Source organism: Fukomys damarensis, unplaced genomic scaffold (genome assembly GCF_012274545.1).
Source record: "Fukomys damarensis isolate Sample0158 unplaced genomic scaffold, DMR_v1.0_HiC HiC_scaffold_18, whole genome shotgun sequence".
Lineage (NCBI taxonomy): Eukaryota > Metazoa > Chordata > Mammalia > Rodentia > Bathyergidae > Fukomys > Fukomys damarensis.
Genome location: NW_022900930.1, coordinates 42,929,779 through 42,937,681, shown reverse-complemented (window position 1 = coordinate 42,937,681; position 7,903 = coordinate 42,929,779). Strand labels below are relative to the sequence as shown.

Here is a 7,903-nt window from a genome sequence, read left to right as displayed (position 1 = left end):
CTCACTATGTAGTTGAGACTGAACTGGAACTCACTATGTAGCCCAGGTTGGTCTCAAACTCAGCGATCCTCCTGCCTCAGCCTCCTGAATGCTGGGATTACAGGCGTGCGCCACCATGTCCAACTTTACTAATATTTTTAAAATTTTTAAAAAGGAAGCCAAGGCAGGAGGACCTCTGCGAGTTCAAGGCCAGCCTGGACTATGCAGTAGACCCCTGCCTCGAACAAATCAACAAACAAAAACACAAAAAATAAAATTCAAGAATCCTTCAAATGTGGGTGAGGGTCCTCAAAGAGGGGAGGATTAGAATAAAGAAAAGCCCCAAGACAATGTGCAACAGACACAAACAGGCTGGTGTGGCCGTCTTGAAGGGAGACAAGCACACATGTGAGGGAATAAACGGAGACTTGGAGGAACTTCATTCTGACTTCACTGGGAGCTTCCAAGCTAGCAGTTGGTTTGAAACCTCAGGCTGCTGACCCAGGAAAACAGTGACGCAAATGTGAAGCCATTCTGTTGGGACCCTCAGGTCCAGGCCACATGTACACTGCAGGAGCTCAGAGACATGAGGATTTGCTCACCAAGTAAAATCACAAAGCACACGCACAACCGCAGAAGTCAGATAAGAGTAACAATCAAATCCGGGGAGGTGATGCATGCTCATAACTACAGCACTCGGGAGGCTGAGGCAGGAGGATCACTGAGTTCAAGGCCAGCCTGGGCTACACAATGCGTTCAAGACACACACTGTGATCCCAGCATTCTGGGAGGCTGAGGCAGGAGGATTTCAAATTCGAGTCCAACCCAGAAACTTAACAGAATCTTGTCTCAAAATAAATACATGGCTGAGGATGTAGCTCAGTGCAAAGACCCTGGGGATCACCAAGAAATCCTGGCTGTCAGGATACTGGGCATCAATGAAGGAAGAACATGGTCCCTGTGAAGAGGAAGAAACCAGTTGGCCCTGGGACAGCCCTGGCATACACTCCGGATGGTTTCCAGGCTACAGTGCATGAAGGGATCCCTGCATTGAGGACATGGAATTGGGTGCCTGGAGAAGCTGGAGTTCACAGGGTCAAAAGCACAGGAAAGTAGAACCGCAGAGATTTCAGACAGCACCATCTGATCGGCATGGGGACCAGGAAATGAGCTAAGACTACAGACAAAACCACACAGGAGGCGCTGGAGCGCAGAGAAGGCTAGGAAGGTCCTGCATCTGATGATCACTGGGGGAAATCCCATGAGTCACAGGAGTCTGGAGGACTGGGATAGCTCTTGCCAGAGTCATGGAAGTAGGGGGATCTACAGCCTTGGATCCACCTAATAAAACACGACCCCAAAGCACTGAGTGGTATTTAGGTCACCTGACTGTATCCCACAACAAAGCAAGAATAATTTTTTTCAGGGCCAGGGGTTTAGCTCAGAGGTTCTGCCGCCTGCCTTGCAAGCATAAGGACCCGAGTTCGATTCCTGATACCAAAAACAAACAAAAAACCTTCAAAGAGTAATTTTTTTCTTTTTTTGAGAAAGGGTCCCACTAGAGTTCAGGCAGGCTTTGAACTCACTATGTAGCACAGGTTGGCTTCGAACTCACAGCGATCCCCCTGCCTCAGTCTCCCAAGCACTAGGATTACAGGAGTGTACCACTGCACCTGGCTCAAGAATATTTAGAAAAGTATCAAAATAGCTTGCATCCTATAAGGTAAATTTTATGGCTAGCATTCAACTAAAAATTGCTAGACAGAAATGATCCAATAGGCTCCAAACACACAGTGAAGAGAAAAAAAGTCAGTTAAAACTGATATGAGAGTTAGGTACAGTGGCACATATCTGTAATCTCAGCTACTCAGAGAACAGGAGGGTTGCACATTCAAGGCCAGTTTGGGGAACTTGGTGGGGTCCTGTCTCAATATAAAAATAAAAAGTAGCTCATTGATAGAGTGGCCTATCTGAGCCCCTGTGGTAGCTTGATTACAGTGACTTATGTAGGTGCCACTAACATATAGAGTTGTTTTTTTTTTTTTTTGTACCGGGGATTGAACTCAGGACCTTGAATTTGCAAGGCAGGTGGTGGAACCACTGAGCCAGATCCCCAGCCCTAACACATAGAGTCTTTATATCAAAGCTAATAGTGTAGTAGAGGATTTATAGTATACATAGTTGTAGACTTTTTAATTTTTTGGTACTGGGGATTGAACTCAGGACCTTGTGCTTGCAAGGCAGGCATGATGCCACTGAGCTAAATCCCTAGCACACTGTGTATTATTATATCATACATTAAGCAGTATAATATTACTTGAAGAACAAGTGCTATAAGTTAATCATCATTTTTTGGGGGGTAGTTCTGGGGATTAAATCCTGGGCCTTTGCATTTGAGCTATATCCTTAAATTTTTTGGTACTGGGGATCAAACTCAGGTCCTTGCACTTGTAAGGCAGGTGGAGGAACTACTGAGACAAATCCCCAGCCCTTAGTTTTTGATTTTTTTTTTTACTTTTTATTTTGAGACAGGATCTAAGTCACTAAGTTGCCCAGGCTGGATTCAAAGTTCCTGTGGTCCTCCTGCCTCAGCCTCCCAAGTGCTGGGATTATAGTTGTGAGTCACCATACCAGACAAGAACACATAAAAAAAAAATTACTGAGTTAAAATATATTCTGGCCCATAAAACAAATCACAACACATTTTAGACTGAAACATCAGTTATATTTTCAGAATGGACTTATACTAGAATTCAATTAAAGAATCTTGGAAAACACACAATTATTTAGAAATTTAAAAATATGGGGCTGGGGATTTAGCTCAGTGGTTCCAGTGCCTGCCTCACAAGTGCAAGAGTTCAATCCCCAGTACCAAAACAACAACAAGAAGAAAATTAAGCCAGGGATCGGCTCAGTGGTTCTGCTGCCTGCTTCAAAAGCACAAGAGCCCGAGTTTGATCCCCGGTACCAAAAAACAAACAAAACAAACTAGAAAATCAAATAACAACAACAACAAAAAAGAAATTAAAAAATATGTATACTTCTAAATATTCTTGGAGCCCAATGCAAGAAACTAGGAAATAATTTGAATTGAATGAAAATGAGAACATTACTTGTTTAAATTTGTGAGTTGAATCTGGAAAGGTGCTTAGAAGGAAATCAGAGCATGAAAAGGTTGTATTCTACAAAGAAAAAATATTTTAAAACAGAAGAGTCAGGTGTGGTGGCACACACCTGTAATCCCAGCACTTGGGAGGCTGAGGCAGGAGGATCACTATGAGTTCGAGGCCAACCTGGGCTACATAGTGAGTTCAAACACAGCTTGAACTACACAGTGAGACCCTGTCTCAAAACAGACACACACACACACACACACACACACACACACACACACACACACAGGCTTCTTCTATTGGTGGAATTGGGGATTGAACTCAGGACCTTTGCCCTGAGCTATATCTCTAGCCCTTTTCTTTTTTTATTCTTGAGACTATATCCATTAAGTCATCCATGCTGAGTTCAAATTTTCAATTCTCCTGCCTCAGCCTCCCAGAGAGCTGGAATTACAGACATGAGCCATCATAGCTGGCTTCAATACCTACTATTGATAAAATATCTCAGTAAAGTAGGATTAGGCAGGAATATCCTCACTTGATACAGGACATTTACCGAAATTCTTCCTGGGGTGAAAGAATGGTTTTTCCCTCTAATCTGGAGCAAATCAAGGACGGTCCTGTTCTTCCCACTTTTACTCAGAATTATACTTGAGGTCCTAATCAGCGAAGACCAGAACGCAAGGCATATGGAGGTATGCAGATAAAGTTTTCATAGCTGTTATTCACAGATGGCACATATATATAAAAGTTGAAGGAATCAATAAAAATGTAAATTTAGCCAGGTCATATGATATAAAGACAATTGTATAGCTTTCTACTAGCTATGGACAATTGGAAAATGAAATGTTGGGCTGGGGATATAGCTCAGCGGTTCGGTGGCCTGCCTTGCAAGTGCAAGGACCTGAGTTCAATCCCCGGTACCAAAAAAAAAAAAAAAAAAAAAAAAAAAAAAAAGAAATGAAATGTTAATAAAATTTTTTGCATTGTTTTTTGGGATAATATCTCATTATGTAGCAGTGATTTGCCTGCCTCAGCCTACTGAGTGTTGCGATTACAGGTGTGTGCCACTAAACTCAGCAAAATACCATTTTTGTAACTCAGAGCATGTACAAAAATTAACTCTAGGGGAGGAAGGGGTGAAGAGAGGGCAGGGACAAGGGGAAAAAATGAGAACCAAGACCTCTCATGTAAAGGTACAAGATCCCAATGATGAATGTAACTGTACTGTATACCTAAAATGTACCAATAAACTCAATAAAAAGAAACAAAAACAAAAACAACAACAAAAAAACAAAAATTAACTCTGGGCTAGAGGTTTAACTCAGTGGCACCAGCACCTGCCTCAGTTCGATGCCTGATTCTACAAAAAAAAAAAAAAAGAAACTGTAAAATTCCTAGAACAAAATGTAGGATTGTCTTTGTGACTTTGGGTTAGGCAATAGCTTGTTAGATTCAATGCCAAAAGCACAAAAACAAAAGAAAAATATATTAAGTGGACTATATAAAACTTGAAAACCTTTAGCCTGGTGTGATGGCAGACACTTACCATCTTCAGTTACTCAGGAGGCTGACGGAGGAGGATCCCCAAGGCCAAGACCAACCTGGGCAACTTACCAAGATGGTCTCAAAGTAAAAGCCTAGGGCAGGGCTGGGAATTTAGCTCAGCGGTTCCAGCACCTGAGCCCGAGTTAGATCCCTGGTACCAAAAAAAAAAAAAAAAAAAAGGCTGGGGATACAGCTCAGCAGCAGAACACTTTCCTACCACGTTCTAGGCCCTGGACTTTTATCTTCAGTATGGAAAAATATCAAACCAAGTCAAACAAATAAAACAAATGAAATCCCCAAACTTTTGTGTTATCAGGAAAGTAAAAGAGATCCAGAATTGGAGAATTGTTGCAAATCACATCAGTAGGGACTTGTATGCCGCATAAAGAACTCGTACAGCTCAATAGCAAAGACGAACATTAAAATAATTAAACCCGATGAGAGAACGAGACAAGCTTTAACCAAACAATTCTCCAAAGACACACACACGGCCAATGCGGAATGAACGGTGTAAGGTACGGTTTGAAGTCAGGGAGCAACAGGATTCTTGAACACAGCTGTAGGGTATGAAAGAAAGGGCGCAGCAGTTTGGAAGCCAGCTGGCGCTCAGTATGCAGGGGTGCATGCTTTCATACGGCCCAGCCATTCCAGGCCTAGCAACATGCCCAACAGAAGAGAAATGTGTCCGCATGAAGACTCACACGTAAAGTTCAGTGTGGCCTCGTGTGCAACAGTCAAACCCTGGGGAGTAGCAGGTGTGCATTGCCAGGGATGTGGGGCCATCGTGGGGAAACTGCTCAATGCAAAAGGAGCACCTTACAGTTTTACCCATGTGGGTAAGTCTCAACTATGCTAAATGAAAAAGCAGGCTATGCACTATATGATTCCATTTAAGGGAAATTCTAGAAAAGGCAGAACGATAGTGATCCTACACCTATTTAGGCACACACCTGTGATCCCAGCACTCTGGAGGCTGTGACAGGAGGATCACTGTGAGGTCATGGCCAGCCAGGGCTAAAAAGCGAGACCCTGTCTCAAAAAAAACAAAACAAAAACAGCAAAAAATACAACAGTTTTACAACACACATATTAGGGCTGGGGATTTAGCTCAGTGGTGCCACCGCCTGCCTGGCAAGTGCAAGGACCCCAGTTCAATTCCCAGTACCAAAAATAAAATAAAATTTAAACCGCACATATTAATCTCCCATCGCTCATTCATTCAATTGCACATTCATTACACAGAATCTCTACCGCAGGACAGGCACGATTAGAGAGGCATCGTTGGGATGCAGGACAAAGACAAGGCGCCACGGGAAACTGACGCTGGTGGTGATGGATCCTGTGTGTGTGGTGCAAAATAATTACAGGCTGAGGATGGGCAGGGAAAACCTCTTCCATGTCACGGGAACTGCTGAGTTCCAGCAGGGAGCCAAGCCAAGCCACTGGGAAGCACAGCGGACAGTGTTCCTGGCACCAGGGATGGAAAAAGACCCAGAGGACTAGGTTTGTGTGGAGTTTTCAAGGTGGAGCCATGGAAACCGAGGTGGTTTCAGCTGGATTAAGGAGGGGACAGGAACAAGGGCTGAGGTCAGGGAGACTGCGGTGGGCTATGAGGTAGGAGGCGAGGGTCCTGGGGACTGGGGTACAGCCTGGGAGGAAGTGACATGCCAACTGGAACTGCTGGGAGGTCAGATATGGGATGGGAAAGACATTTTTGTCCTAACTGGAAGAAAAGGCTCTTTACTGGGAAAGGTTGTAGATAAAAACCAAGAATTTGGATTTAGACATGTTATGTCTAGGGTTTCCATTAGATGTCTCTGAAATACACTGATTGAGTTGGATATAGGACTGGGGCCCAAGACACAGGCTGTGTTGACAGAAACAAGTTTCAGAGCCTTTGTTTTAAAACCTCCTGAACAGGGGACTCCTCCAAGGGAGGGAGGCAGTATGGACAGACAGAGAAGAAAGTAGTTGTGAGGCTGTCCTGGGGGCTCCCCAGCTCCCAGGACAGCCTGGCCTGGGCTGTGGTCACTGTTCCAAGAAACACAATGAGAGAATCTCCGCCCTTTGGTTCATGAGGCGAGGCCTGCATGCTTCCACCCAAGTAAGATAACACAGGCCACCCTCACTGATGAGAACGGAAAGAGAAGCCTCAAACAAATGTCGGTCACCCCAGGAACAAAAGAGAGTAAAATACTACATATTTTACCACATTAGTGGAATAAAGAAGAACCCAGGATCATAAGTAGAAAAGCATTTGATAAAGTTAAACCACCACTCATGATAAAGAATGAAAAACAACTTTTTGTGTATCTGTACTAGGGATGGAACTCAGGACCTTGTGCTTGTCAGGCAGGCTCTGTGCCACTGATCTACATCCCTGACTCTGTGATTTCTTGACTTTACAATGGAGAGAAAGCTATAGCATTCAGGAGAAACCAAACTGAATTATGGGATTTTCCTGGGCTGATTCCATCAGCCTGATGAATTTCAAGATGAATTACTGGATACAAGGAATATCTGAATACGTAACCAGTGTGTAGATCACCAGCGTCCCTATGCCCAGCAGTGCAGGGCTCAGATTTTTTTTTTTTTTTTGATCAGGGATCGAACCTGGGACCTTGCGCTTGAGAAGCAGGCGGCAGAACACTGAGCTAAATCCCCAGCCCTCACCACTAATTTTTGAAGAACGGTCTTGTGACTTGCCCAGGTCACGTGGCTGTGCCCAGGAAGGGGTGCGCTGGGGTGCCAAGCGGGCTTTTAGTCACGCTCCGCTGCCCGCCAGCGCGGCCGGACTCGTGCGGCACGAAGGCGCCGCGTTAGTGTCCCGGCCACCCCGAGGGGGAGCCCGGGCACCTGCGGGGACTCACCATGGGCAGGACAGAGGCCTTCAGCGTGGCGATGGTGATGGACGGCGCCTTCTTGTCCCCCTGGGCTGTCGGGGGCAGGATCTCCACGCGGTTCACCTCCTCCTTGGCTTTCTCCCCCAAGCAAATCTGAGAGGGGTCGACAGAGGCGCCTGTCACCGTGAGGGCACACGGGGAGCCGACTGTCACCCGCGGGGACCAGGGCATCCGCAGGCGGGCACCCACCGCACTGAGCACCAGTCTGCAGCTCTCCTTCTCCTCCACCTGCGGCCGGAAGGTGCAAGTCCTCTTCTCCTGGTTGAGCTCAGCGCCTGCACAGGGGCGAGGGGCGAAGTGGGCACGGAGGCCCCGGAGGCTCCCAGCAGCCCGCAGCCCAGACTCGGGGCCTGAGCCCCA

The 7,903-nt window shown here is 45.7% G+C and overlaps 1 protein-coding gene across 1 annotated transcript in view; it reads right to left on the bottom strand.

The window, feature by feature from the left end:
- Positions 1-7,575, bottom strand: part of Fgf17 (fibroblast growth factor 17) — a 22,265-nt gene extending 14,690 nt beyond the window's left edge. Inside the window, exon 1 of the mRNA XM_019207387.2 lies at positions 7,511-7,575. The gene's annotated coding sequence lies outside the window, so the exon portion shown is untranslated. The remainder of the gene's footprint in view (positions 1-7,510) is intronic.
- Between the last annotated feature and the right edge of the window lie 328 nt (positions 7,576-7,903).